This window comes from Phaseolus vulgaris, chromosome 1 (assembly GCF_051622355.1).
Source record: "Phaseolus vulgaris cultivar YP4 chromosome 1, ASM5162235v1, whole genome shotgun sequence".
Taxonomy (NCBI): domain Eukaryota; kingdom Viridiplantae; phylum Streptophyta; class Magnoliopsida; order Fabales; family Fabaceae; genus Phaseolus; species Phaseolus vulgaris.
Window position 1 is genome coordinate 39,596,857 of NC_143498.1, and position 14,831 is coordinate 39,611,687.

Below are 14,831 nucleotides of genomic sequence, written 5' to 3' on the forward strand. Positions count from 1 at the left end.
AGGGAGGTATAACACTTCTCAAATCTGTTTTGTTTTGTTTGATCTTTAAAAAGTTTTTTTATGCATATTCTGGAATCTAGTGCAGTACAGGTATTGACCATGACTTTCCTTCAAAGCTATGCAAAGCAATGGGGATTTGTCTCCATCCAATAGGGGGAGATTGTTGAAGATGGATGAAGCTTCTTCTCTGCCAAGTCTTAGTGTGTGTTTGATGAAGAAAATAGCTAATTTGCTTTGAAGGTTGTAATGTGTAGTTAGGTGATCTTGTATATAGGTTAGAGTGAGTTTAAGGTTGCCTTTTGCTTCATGCTCTACCCTATATGCCTAATCAAGGTGGTAAGATCAAGAACAATAAGTGATTCAATGTTTTCCAAAAAGCTCTTTAAAGTTTTCTCAGAAATCAGGTTACTGCACAAAAATAAAAACAAAATTATTTGGGAAACAATAGGTTTATTTTTTATCTACTGAAAGGTTTTTTTCAAAATTTTGTTAGGGCACCAAAAGTTCGGTTCAGTCAGTTATTTCAGTTAAGATGAGCTGACAGTCCTTCAGAAAAACAATTTGTTTGTTTTGAGTTTAACCTGTTGTTTTTATAACAGGTTTTTAACTATTTTTTAAAAAGTTGTTAAAAAATGATTTCTATATAAAGAAAGGCACTTTTCACATGAAATGTTGTTGTGCAATCACGGTTTAAACAGAGATCAAGAGTTTTCAGTGTGAGGAAAAGGATTTGAATGAGTTTTTGCAAGGTTTTCAAAAAGATCTTCAAAAGTGCTTGTTCTTAGTGTGCCTTGATCTTGGTGAAGATGCTGGTGCGGTTCTGCTGCAATTTAGGTTACTGGTTTTTAGTTCTTGCATCTTCTTTCAGGTGTTATCCTTCCTTAATTCTTTCTTGTAAAAGGTGTTTGTGTAAGTCTTGATATGAATCCAAATAGGAATGACAATAAAATTGGGAATTTAGGGTTACGGAACAGAATAAATTCAAAACAGTAACAATAAAAACCTGGATAAAGGAAGGTGCCACAAACAAAGTTTGATAAGCCTAAGGATGATCGCCACAAGAATTGGTGGATTCTTGATAAGATCGCAAGATACAGGGAAAAACCCTAGCAGAGAAACACTCTCTAAAATTATCAAAATATTCGTCCCTCTAATCTGAGTTTCAACAGTGTATAACTTACAAAGGTCTTTTCTTGTTTGTAAGAAAATAAGACGATACTATAATCCTTATATTTCAAGAATGATCATTTGTCCCAGTGGTTATGTTGATACTCTGTACTTGGTCCTGAGTTCAAATCCTAACTTCAAATAAAATAATAATATTATTTTATTTTAATATTCCAATCTTGTTGTGCGTGGCCCTTGGGCTTGGATGTCCCATCATTCCCTCCCTCTTGAGAAAGACCCTGGAGGATGTCCGCATCATTCCCTCCCTCTTGAAAGATCAATCTTGTAGGCATTGTCATTAATCATTTCTAACACTTGAAAAGGTCCATCTCGTCTAGATTGGAGCTTGGATTTTCTTTGTCTAGTTAACATTGCTTTCCTCATGTGTACCCAGACCCCATCTCCAGGATCAAAGATTACTTTCTTTCTTCCTTTGTTAACTTCTTTAGAATAACCTTCACCTTTTTCTTCAACTTGTGCTTCAACCTTTTTATGTTGCTTTCTCACATAGTCAACCTTAGTCTGTGTATCTTTATGCTTTAAAAGAGAAATGTTAGGCATAGTTAACAAATATATTGGAGTTAAAGGATTTAATCCATACAAAATTTCAAATGGATCACAATTCGATGTGCTGTCAACAACCATATTGTAAGAAAACTCAACATGATGTAAACATAATTCTTGGATAGCCGTCACCTTTTCATGATCTATGTGAACTCCTTTGGCACTTCCCACAAAACACAAGAATGCAATTTGTTCAGTACAAAATGTGCATTTCTCAAAATTAGCATACAACTTTTATGTTCTAAGAACATTTAAAATAGCACACAAATGTTCCTCATGTAATTCCAAACTAGTGTTATAGATCAAGATGTCATCAAAATACACCACAAAAAATTTGCCCAAAAATTCTCTCAAAACATAGTTCATTAATCTCATAAAATTTCTTGAGGCATTTGTTAGCCCAAATAGCAACACACGCCAGTCATGTAATCCATATTTTGTTGTAAAGACAGTTTTCCATTCATTCCCATTCCTAATCCTAATTTGATGGCAACCACTTCTTCAGTAAATTTTTGAAAATATACAACCACCATACAATTCATCCATTAAATCATCTAACCTGGGAATAAGGTGTATATACTTGATGGTAATGTTATTGAGTGCTCTACAATCTGTGCACATCCTCCAATAACCATCATTTTTAGGCACCAATATTACTGGAACAACACATGGGCTCATGGCCTCTTGTACCCATCCTTTGTTCATCAATTCTTCAACTTGAGTTTGGATTTCCTGCAAAACAGAATCAACACTAGGAAGAAAATTAATTTGGTTAGAATGGTCAGCAACCAAAGTGTTGTTTTTGCAATAAGGTAAATAAAGAGGTTTGCTAGAAAGTAGCAACTTCTTCACTTCATTCACTTTCAGTAATCCACTCATTTTTCTCTCATGTGTTTCTCTCTTTTTAAGTGTTTCACTCTTGCTCTGTTTAGGTGTTTCACTCATCTCTCTTTTCTCTTGGACTCTCTTTTCTCTCAATTTGATTTGATCCTCACACACCTCTCTAGGAGATAAGGGTTTGAGAATGATCTTCTTATTATTCTGCATGAAAGAGATTTTATTGGTGAAGCCATCATGAATAGCCTTGGTGTCAAACTGCCACGGCCTCCCTAACAAAATGTGAGTTGCCTCCATTGGAACCACATCACACAAGACATTGTCATTATATTGTCCTATGGATAGGTTCACCTCCACTTGTTTACTCACTGTCATCTCTCCATCTTCACTAAGCCATTGAAGCTTGTATGGCCTTGGGTGCGGTTTTGTCTCCAAATTCAATTTGGTAACTAGTCTTGAGCTAGCTACATTGGTGCAACTTCCTCCATCAACTATGAGTGAACATATTTTCCCTTGAATGGAACATTTAGTATGGAAAATATTTTCCCTTTGGGTTTGGTCCAAAGCTTGAATTTTGCTTCCCATAAGCCTTCGAATCATCAACAAATCACCCTCCAATGTATCCAACTCCACCTCTACCTCTTCCTTCTCTTATTCACTTGAAGGTTCACTGGCTATTTGTGTCTTTGATAAACTGATCATATTCTTTTTTGTTGGACATTATGAAGCATAATGTCCTCTTCCCAAGCATTTGAAACATTTTACCTCACTTGTTTTCCTTTTAGGTGGTGAGTTACTATATTTATGAGGTGACTTCCCACTTGAAGATGTGACTAAACTTGAGGGAACTCCTTTATCCTTCATCGCCTTATCCTTCCAATTGAAATTTTTATTTTTGTTAGAACTCCTCATGATTCCCTTCCTCTTGAGTTGTTGTTCTACTTGGTCAGCCTTGTGCAACAACTCTTTCATGTCAACATACTCTTGCAGCTCCACAACATCCCTAATATCACGATTCAATCCATTAAAAAATCTTGCCATGATTGCTTCATTTTCTTCATTCTTTCCAGCTCTAATCATGGTCACCTCCATCTCTTTAAAATATTCCTCCACACTCTTATTCCCTTGAGTCATTCTTTGAAGTTTGAGTTGCAAATCCCTATTGTAGCTTGTTGGAATATATCTCTTCCTCATAATCCTTTTCATTTCTGTCCAAGTGTTCACCATGGGTTCCTCATATCTAATTCTCTCCCTTTGGTATTTATTCCACCAAGTTAAGGCATAATTTGAAAATCCAGCTGCTGCCAACTTCATCTTTTGCTCCTCATTGTACTCATTGCAAGCAAACACATGCTCCACTTTAATTTCCCACTCCAAGTAAGCATCAGGATCACTTTTCCCATTGAATGTGGGAATATTTAATTTTATTCCATCAATTCTCAGAGTTCTTTGTTCTCCATCATTTTCTCTTCTCCTCCTCCTATCTCCCCTTTTATTTTCTGGATTTACTTGTTGTGCTTGCTCCATTTGATCCAACCTCTCATGGAGTCCATCACTTTATTGTTTCATTATCCTTTCCAAGTGTTGTGTTAAGGCTCGCATCTGTAGTTGAGACAGTCCACTATCTGACGATTCCCCTGCCATGCTCAAGTAAACAGATTACAAATAACAATAAGTTTGGGCCTCACACCACTTTCTCATGTGTTTACACTCAACACTCGTGTTTCACACAATAAGGCTTTTTTTCTCTATTGATCACACTGCCTTTTACCACTCTTTCTCTACTTAAAGGTTCTTACAAGAATCAAACAATCAATAATCCAGAATCACTTTCAAAATCAATTAAAAATAATAGTAAAGAACAAAATAGTGAAGAACAATTTCACTATCAACAAACAAGCAAGACAATTAAAAAAACAACAAGCAAAAACAATATATAGAGAAAATAAAATATGTAGACAGGACACTTTTAGAACTTTTAACAAACACCAAGTATGCACTGAATAAGAACTATTTTTTTTCTGTTTTCCTCTTGTTTTTTTTTCTATTTTTGTAGCTCTTCTTCTTCCTTTTTTTTTCTTTTCTTTTCTTTTTTTCTATTTCTTCTTTTTTTTTCTTTTTTTCTGTTTCTGCTTTTTTTTTATAAAAAAATTTAAAAAAAAAAAAAAGTGAACAGTACCCTGTGAACAATAACGTGAACAGTACCATGAAGAGTAATGTGAACAGTAAGGAGGGAAAAAAAATACATAATGCACAATTATATTATGAATCAAACCTTTGCTCTGATACCAACTGATATGAATCCAAATAGGAATGACAATAAAATTGGGAATTTAGGGTTACGGAACAGAATAAATTCAAAACAGTAACAATAAAAACCTAGATAAAGGAAGGTGCCACGAACAAAGTTTGATAAGCCTAAGGATGATCGCCACAAGAATTGGTGGATTCTTGATAAGATCGCAAGATACAGGGAAAAACCCTAGCAGAGAAACACTCTCTAAAACTATCAAAATATTCATTCCTCTAATCTGAGTTTCAACAGTGTATAACTTACAAAGGTCTTTTCTTGTTTGTAAGAAAATAAGACGATACTACAATCCTTATATTTCAAGAATGATCATTTGTCCCAGTGGTTATGTTGATACTCTGTACTTAGCTCATTATGAGTGAACCAGTATAAAGTGTGCTTGCATTATTCTTCTCATCCTTGCACTCTTTTCTTATTAATTGGATAATTTGTCAAAGAAATAAATCTGTTCATTTAAAATTGAATCTGTTATTTTTGGGCTTGCTCAAACTGTTCTTCGTAATCTGGAAAATTCTTTTAATCATAAACAAAGCTTTCTGAATCTGTGTATTGACTGGTTTAAGGACAAACAATTTCTTCATAAAATCTTTGTTAAAGATTCACTTTCTTTAAAAGAATTAAATCAAAAGAACTTGTGCTTGATCTATTGGTGCAAATCTTGTTCTTATAGCTGCTGTGAAAGTAACTCAATTGTTCTGAGGATTTCTTAGTTTGATCTCAACACTAATCTGAACAAGTTTTGGTTTTGGTTAAAAGTGCATTGAAAAATAAATTTGTTCCTTTTAAAAACAATATGTTATTTTCTTCTAAAACACTGCAAATCAGTTTGTGTTTGCAAAAAATTTATAACTTCAATTCACCCCTCCCCTCTTGAACTTAGACACTAATAGACCCAAGATGTACATGCGTGTGCATGCATGTGCAAGTGTGTGCATGTATGTGTGTACATGTTCTTGTGTGTGTATGTTTATGTATGCAAGTGAATGCATCTATGTGCACAGGTGCAAGTGCGGATGTGTGTTTGTGCGTGTGCAGGTGCATGTGCGATTGCGAGCGCATATGGGGGCGCCTATGGGGAGTGTGAGGGTGTGTGCATGTTTGTGTGTGTGCGCGTGTGTGCATGTGGGAATGTGTGTTTTTTTCTTTCTTGATATTTTTTAGAATTCTAATATGCTCTTTAATTCTTGTTCTAAATTTTAATACATTAAAAAGAACATAATCAAATTCTAAAATTGATCTACTCTTAAATATTCTTTCAAAAAGATTTTTATAATTCAATTTACCGTTTAATAGCTTGAAACCTTCATGCATTGGTTTGATTCTTGACTTGTAGAATGGATTGGCAGAAGCAATGAGGAATGGAGGTCAAGGAGGAGTTGCAAAGAACTATTGGCTCCTTGGAGTGTCGTGAGGAGTGTGGAGAGTGATAGTTTAGGCCTAATCACTTGAAAAAAATGAGAGAGAGATAAATAAAAGGTGTCTACCCTAGAGAGAGGAGACAAGGAGAGTTTGCTTGCAATGTTGGCAGCATAAATCTAATATACTTGATCTAAAATTTCAAGAGGCAAGCATCTCTATTTATAAGTATAGGGTATACTCAAAATACAAAAGAAATGGTGGGAATTTTGAAATAGGCGCCTAAAACAAGTCACACGACAAGTGTGAAGACAAGTGATCAATGTGCTTAACCTAGGAGTGCAAGGTCTTATGTGACCAACCTAGGGTTTAAGAGGGGTCGTTATTTAAGGAAAAATACAAGCCAAAAATCTATACTAGTTTTTAACAAGAATTTAAATCTTATTCTAACTTATACCACTAAAACTACAATAAAAACATTAAATAGAAACTAATTTTAGAGACAAAAAATAATTAGTTACTATATTTGACTAAATTAAAGACCATTTTAGAGACTAAAAAAATTTTGGTTATTAAATTAGTTTCTATTATTGTTAAATAGTTTCTAAATTGGTATCTATTTAGCTACCAAGGTTTTTGCTACCAAATTTAGAATCTAAATAATTGGTAGTTAAAACCTTGGTAGCTAATTAGCTACCAATTTAGAAACTATTTAACAATAATAGAAACTAATTTAGAAATCAAAAATTATTTTAGTCTCTAAAATGGTCTCTAATTTAGTCACTATAGTAACTAATTAATTTTTGTCTCTAAAATTGATTTCTATTTAATGATTTTCTTGTAGTGTAAGTTATGACTCCTTCAAACTTGTATAAGAGTATGTCTTTACTAGGGGTAGCTAAATTCCACTCTTCTTGTATTCTTCTGGCCATTATCCTAGTATTTAGTCTTTTATTGGGGACTCTGCCATCAACGTCCTTTGATTATAAACATTTGTGACTCCAAGGAAAGCATCAACACTCCATAAGGAGAAAGAATACCAAAGTACATTGCTTGATGTATCAATTAGCGAACAAAATAAGAAAAATAATAAAATGGAGAAAGAATACCAAAGTGCATTCCTTGATGTATTAATTATCCAACAAAAATAAGAAAAATGATAAAATTAGAGACACTTTATTTCACTCACTTTTTCCACCTACAAAGCAAAGCTGATTTACTGCTTAAATAAGCTAAGTTAAACTTTTGTTAAGCTTATTCATATGAAAACAACAAAAGTATAAAATATCTGCCAATAGAACTTCTTAAAGTGTGGTAATTTTAAACATAATTATAGATTAGACCATTATTTTATTCAAATAAATAAATTTTAAAACCCACTTTTGCTTTGAAAACAAATTTACTTAGTAAATAGATAAAATATTTAATCCATATGTATTATAAAATTATTGTCAAATATAAACCGATTCCAGGTGGTGTCATTATTGTAACACCCCATAATTTACATATAACTATTACAATAAAAGTTCTACCAGTTTCTATACAAACTTGGAGTTTTTCAAAACATTCCTAATACATAGTTAGGATTTATAGAAATACAAATATTTACATATCCACAACTCAAACTAAAACTATGAAACCTCTAAGGCTCTCCCGCACCTGTATGGTCATCTGCTCGTGTACATAGTACAGTCATCGCAGTTTAAACACAGCAATAAAAGCAAGGGTAAGCTTGTGAAAATAGAATTTTATAATATACACAATTAAATCAAAAGAGAAAACCAAATTACATGATCAATTTCTCAAATTATTCAATTTTCTTCAAATCTCAACAATAAACAATCACATAGATCTCACATGGATCTACACATCCAGAATATTCAACAAACAACGTCTTCCGGAAGACCCGTATTAAGTAAGTCCTACCAGAGACTAACACCTGATCCAAAGATTACCAGCGAATCCAACAGAAAGGATCAGGGTAAGTCTAATACAACCCAAGTCGTGCATCTCATATGTCACGGTGTGCATGAACTCCCCCATCAGCTTCTCACCACCTGATATCTTAGTCTATGTGACTTAGATCATCATTGAAGCTCGGAGGTCTTTGTTACCACATAGGCATCAATACTTAATACACAACAAACATCAGTCCATACATTATCCCAAATGTATGAATTCAATTCCATACCATTCTGTCATACAATATCATTCAAAAAGTGATCCACAATATTCAAAAGTCTATTTGACATAAAAAAGAAATAACACTTTAATACTAAATCATCAAAATATAATATTTTTACAAATTTAAATAATATACAAACAAACAACCCAATATATAAACACACAACATCCCTGTAAGAAAAATTGAATATTGGGACCACGTCCCTTTCGCATTCAGATCTTCTATCCTAGGGTGCTATTAAAAATTAAATTTAGCTTCCCTTACCTCAATTGCTTGCTTTCCAAGCAACTTTTAGAATTTTATTCCCCACCGTTTGGATAAGCTTCAAGATTTACGGGCCTAATGCAAATTATCCAAACAGAACAAAATTTCAGTATATAATAGAATAAGTTGAGATGATTAAACTTCTCAACTGACCCCACCAAGATTGATGACTAAATCCTAAGGAAAAACAGAGAACAAAGGATATTTAGAGTAAAAATGAACTTACTCTGTTTGAAAATCTGGGGTAGAAATGTTCCTTAACTCCTCTGCTACAGCGTGGTATGATCAGATTCTAAAATAGATGAAGTTTGGGAGAGAAAATTAGGAGAGAGGGAGAGAAGAGAATATGGAGAGAGAGAGAGAGAGAAAGAAGAAAAATCAAAGAAAAATGGTACTGTGGTGGGAAGAATGTTTTTGTTGGCTTTTAAAAAAAAAAAGGCACGCTGTTACAATTATAGGTTATAATTAAGACTTTATTAGTCTACCTTCTACAAAGAAACATGAATAATTAAATAATTATACAAAGAAAAGTTTTCATTTCTCAAATTCTACATACTCTCATAAAACTTATACTATTTAAAATTATAATATAAATAACATTCAAAACTAGAATAAAAAGTAATAATTATTGATTATTCAAATTTTAAAATAAAACATGACGGTTTAAATAAAACAAGACGGGTTTTGAGTTTAATGCTAACAGTATTCAAATATGGTAATGATCGATTATAGTTGTTTTTATGCAAAAATATGTATTTTACAATTTTTTTAATATGGTTTATTAGAGATGGTTGTTAAAAATAATATTAGTCACAATTTTGTAATTACAAATAACTTTTAAATTAAGATTGTCTAAGAACATAAGACAAAGTATTCCAACAATGATAGTTATAAAGATAAGTGTATATGTTATATTATAATGATGATTATTTTGTCGAATTATCAATATGTTTCTGGTATCATTTTTATTTGTTCTTCTATAAAAAGTTCTTAATCTCGTCTCATATGCACCCACACATGTTATCATTGTGGATGTTGATTCTCTTTTTTTATTTTTGGTTCATTGCCATCGATAGATTTCCTCCTACTATCATCTTCCTCCATTTGAGTATGTACACAATGTTTTTTTGTTGGTATCGCATATAAGCAGGATGTTTTGTTTTTTTTTTTTAGTCAAATCTTTTCTTTTATTTGAGTGTTTTATCTCCTCTTCATAGTTCACTCGTTTTTTCAACTTGGAAATATATACCAAGAAAACATATTCTCTAGTTTCACTAACATTATATATCACTCATCTCATTTGTCTTGAGCTTTTCTGAACTTGAAACAAAAAATTTTGTTGGTATTTTCTTTGTTGATGGGATTTTTTTTATGCGTGTAATACCGAAACACTACAAGAAAATCATGAAATAGAAACCAATATTTAGAGACCAAAATAATTAGTTGCAATAGTAACTAAATTAGATATCATTTTAGAAACTAAACAAAAAATTGGTTTCTAAATTAGTTTCTATTATTTTCTATTATTGTTAAATAGTTTCTAAATTGGTATCTAATTAGCAACCAAGGTTTTAACTACCAAATATTTAGTTTCTAAATTTGGTCTCTAAAACCTTGGTTGCTAATTAGATATCAATTTAGAAACTATTTAACAATAATAGAAAATAATAGAAACTAATTTAGAAACCAATTTTTTGTTTAGTTTCTAAAATGGTCTCTAATTTAGTTACTATTGCAACTAATTATTTTGGTCTCTAAAAATTGGTTTCTATTTCATGATTTTCTTGTAGTGAAAATATTTTAATAAATACAAATTAAATGAATAGAAATTGAAGTATATAAATAGAAATTAGACATTTTTTTCTCAATACATTTTATATAAGTAGAGATTTTGACTATAGAAAGGATTTGGTAAGTATAATTAACCTTATTGAGTTTTAGTTTTTTTTTTCATATCTTCTTGGGTGGATAGGTTAAAAGGAGATATTATCAGTGTGTGGTTGATTTTCTAGATGCTTACCTAAAATTATTAAATTAATAGGAAGGATTGTCAAGAGATTAATAAATAAGACACATTTCAATTTAGGTAATGAATAATACAATATTATAGTATAATGAATGTTTTGTGTATAGTATGGGTATGAAATTGTAGAATTATATATATTGATAGTTATGGTGTGGAATTTGAATGTAAGAATACATGAATTTGGTGTTTCTAATGATATGTAAGTATGAACGGGTATATTTTCGTGTGATACGGAAGATTATAGGGTGTATGAAGATTGAGATTGATGTAAACATGTTTTTTTTTTTTGTTGGTTTAGTTATTTTGGGATAAAATATTACTTGCACAACGTCTTATCACTCAAGTGATACCCAAGTAACATTACACTTACCACCTCGCTAGAGCAATGTGTTGGTTACTCAAACAATGTGGAGTATAGTATAAACAATGACTTGTAGCTTGAGCAAGAAAGAGGCGAGATGAGTTTTTCTCTTTTGGAAGCATATCAATTAAGGATTTTGGATAGGACACTTAAGTGTTGGATAGGATACTTAAGTTTTTTTACGACAAGTGTACCGAGATAGAAATAATAATTTGTCTCTAAAGATGGATATCGAACACATAAGGAACATTATTTAAAATTTTAATAGTAGCATTCACTAAGTATAAGAATATGTACAATAATTTGATTTGAAAGATATTGACATAAGTTTGCATGAAAATTAAATAAAAGCAAACTAAATGATTTAGATGAGTCAATTAGGAAAATTGAGAATGAGGTTAATCCTTTTGACTCGTATGTAGTTTCAATGAATAAAAACATATAATATTCCATCCTGATTCACATTGATGAACATATAAAAATCATTCATATCGATACATCGCATACAAAATTATTAAGAGAGTCTCCTAAATATCGATTCTCCACATATTTATAAAAATTTCTTATCATCATGAACAAATGTTATAAAGCAATTAACATTTCAAATTTATTCCTAACATTCAAATATATTAAGCATTACCATTTAGGTCAAATACCCATAAGTACTTTCCAAACAAATCTAAGGATCAAAATCATAAATAGTTTCAAAGCTCCTCTAGGGTTTTCTCTCTCTCCATATCCTCCAAATGATAGGGCTATGTCTCACACCTTCTATTTAACCTAATTAGGCTTGGGATGAGTGGCATGTCGCTTAAGCGAGATATTACTTACTTAAGCGATTTTGACGAGAAAAAGTCCAACTTCACTTCACTGGATTGAACTCTCTTAAGTTAGTCTTGGACAAGTTCCTCTGGAATGATCTTGTTTGGGCGAGTTTGAGTGAGTTTTGACTAGTTTTAAATGTCTTTCAATCTTGTCTTGTTCATTCTCCTTTAACTCTTTTATCTCTATTTTATTCATGAAATCCTGAAATTAACACAAACTTGGGAATAAATTGTTCACATTCATCTTATAATCCAAAAATATGTAAAAAGATTCAGATTCTTAAATTAGGGGTTGAGTTATAATTATTTTATCAATGAAATTCCATAAATGTTTATCTTTTTGTATGAAATATTACTGAATTATGACACTTATAAATATCTGATGATAAATGTGACAATAACATTATGTAAAACAAAATTTCATGTAATGAGAAGCTAAAATAAAACTTACATTTAGTTTGATAGTAAATATTTTGGTCACCTTGATATCAATAATATATAGTGAATTTAGGATATAATATAAAAATATTAACTTTTGAATATACTTATTTATTATGATTTAGAATTTTTTTTAAAATATTTTACATTTAATCATGAAACATAATATGTGACTAAATATGAGTATAATAGTATTCATATTTATAAGGAACATAATTATTATATGATGATAATAATATTATTATACAATGCTATGTTTTATTTATGAGTTTAAACTTTCCATGTTTGTTTATATGTGATGATCATAGTTGTCGTGAGATCAAATTCTCTTGCATGTGACAGTGGAAGCAAGTGGGCTTTCGAATAAACAAATGTATATATTTTTATTAATTATTTTGTGATGTGGGACGCTACAATGCATAGAGCTCCTAGTAGCTTCTCTAAAACAAGTTGATTGATTCTGTAGTAATAATGCGTATAAAATAAGAAAGTTCTTTCAATTCAATGTTTATTATACATTATTTTTATAGTTAGATCATCACGAGAGTGTAAATCTTGATATTTATTGTCACTTGTGATATTATTGATATTAATATTTTTTTTACTCATTAACTGTTTGGCATATTGAGTTAGAAGATGTTGAATTCCCAAAAAATTATATTGTTTAACTTTTAAAAGTTTATATTAAAACTCAATCCAATTGTAAATTTGTTTACATAGCAGATATTTTTATATATTTAATTTTTTTCCATGTTATGGTTGTAATAATTATAATTTTGTTTAGAAAGTGAGACGCCAAAAAAGTTTTTGGCGATGAATCAAACAAACATAAGTACAAACTTTGTGTTTCTAAGGTCCATGTTTCCCTCCATTCTAGGAAACAAAATTATTCATTGTTTTGAATACTAAAAAGGAAGTATTAGTGGAAATTGCAGAAAAATCTCAGCCAATACAATATACTTGTTTGTAAAATAACTTAGAATTTCATCTCTCCAAAACCCAATTTTGAACTTTTAAAAAATAATATTTATTAAAACTTATTTACATAAATGATCATATATTATAAATTTATATAATACATTATATTTGGAAACTATTATAATTATGTATCATATAATATATTATATTTAAAATAACATTATACATATATTATATTTATCTTTTCAGTTATTTAGAAAATGAATTCTAATCTATTTCTAAAAGTAAATTTCAAAGAATTTTTAAAATCTTTTTGTAAATGTCTATTTTTTAAAAGAAAGTTGTCTTATTTATCTATATAAACATGACATTTTCTTTCTGTATTTTCGTATCTTCTTCCTCATCTTTATATTTTTTATATAAAATGTTTAATTTAATCTTTTCACACTATAAAATTTCTTTTAAATTTTACAATTTAAAATATAATATTGAAGCTCAAATTGGCACACACAAGTTGAGTTCTTCTCTCTCCTTAATTATTATCTTACATGGCTAAGTCTCAATCAAGTTGGAAAATTCCATAACTCCAATAATATTCCTGTTCATCATTCTAGCCACTCATACAGCCATAAGAGGTCTCTCTCTGTCTCTTCGATGTCTCGACTTGGGTTAATTAATTGCAGTTGCATTTCTGTTTGAATTTATATGATCACTAAATAAAATGTTAGATGACTTGTTAAAAAAGATATTTTTCTTTTTATATTTTAATCTTAAACATTTATAACAAGATTTTGTATATGTGTTGCATGAGATTGTAAGAAAAGTTAGCATTTTCAACTTATCCTATTTATGAGATTTCATGAGAATTTTTATCCTATTTATGTCTACTTAAATTTTAGGTAATTTCATCATGCTAGTATTCCTAAATTTAAAATATAGATTTAGGGTTGCTTTAAAGTTTTCTTTTTTTATTTGAAATCTAAATTACTTTTTTAATAACAATATAATTTAAATTATAAATTTCAAATCAAATTATGTTAATTACATAATTGTAATGTTTTAGGAAATTCATGTTTACTTCAGTTGTGCTAAATAAGACAGATATTCCTCTAGAATTACTCGTAACTAAATAAGTTTTTTTAACATTTAACTTGATTTTTTTACTAAATATAATTATTTTTTCGATAAGATTAAGTTTTATTATTACATCCTTTTAAATATAATTATGCTTCTATGTCATTTCCAATAAAAAAACTATATAGATTTTACTATATTTTGCATTTGTTTTAAGAAAATAGGTTAAGTTTCCCTTCAATATATGCTTAAAATATTTTAAAATAAATGTTTTCCCTGGAAAAAACTAACATTCTGGAAAAAAATATCACAATATAATATAAAGAGTGTAGGTTTTGTGAAATGGATATAAAAAATATTTATCACAAGTTATTATTTATCTGAACATAAGTTTTTTTTCAGCACTACATAACTCTTGAATATTAGTATTATTGTTACATGGACATTTAAAATCTATTATTATTTAGTAAAATTTTAAGTATTATTATACTTTTATAAATTATGTT

General features: G+C 30.0%; 1 pseudogene; it reads right to left on the reverse strand.

Moving 5' to 3' along the window:
- Window positions 1-1,422: 1,422 nt before the first annotated feature.
- LOC137815958 (uncharacterized) lies at window positions 1,423-4,212 on the reverse strand (annotated as a pseudogene).
- Between the last annotated feature and the right edge of the window lie 10,619 nt (window positions 4,213-14,831).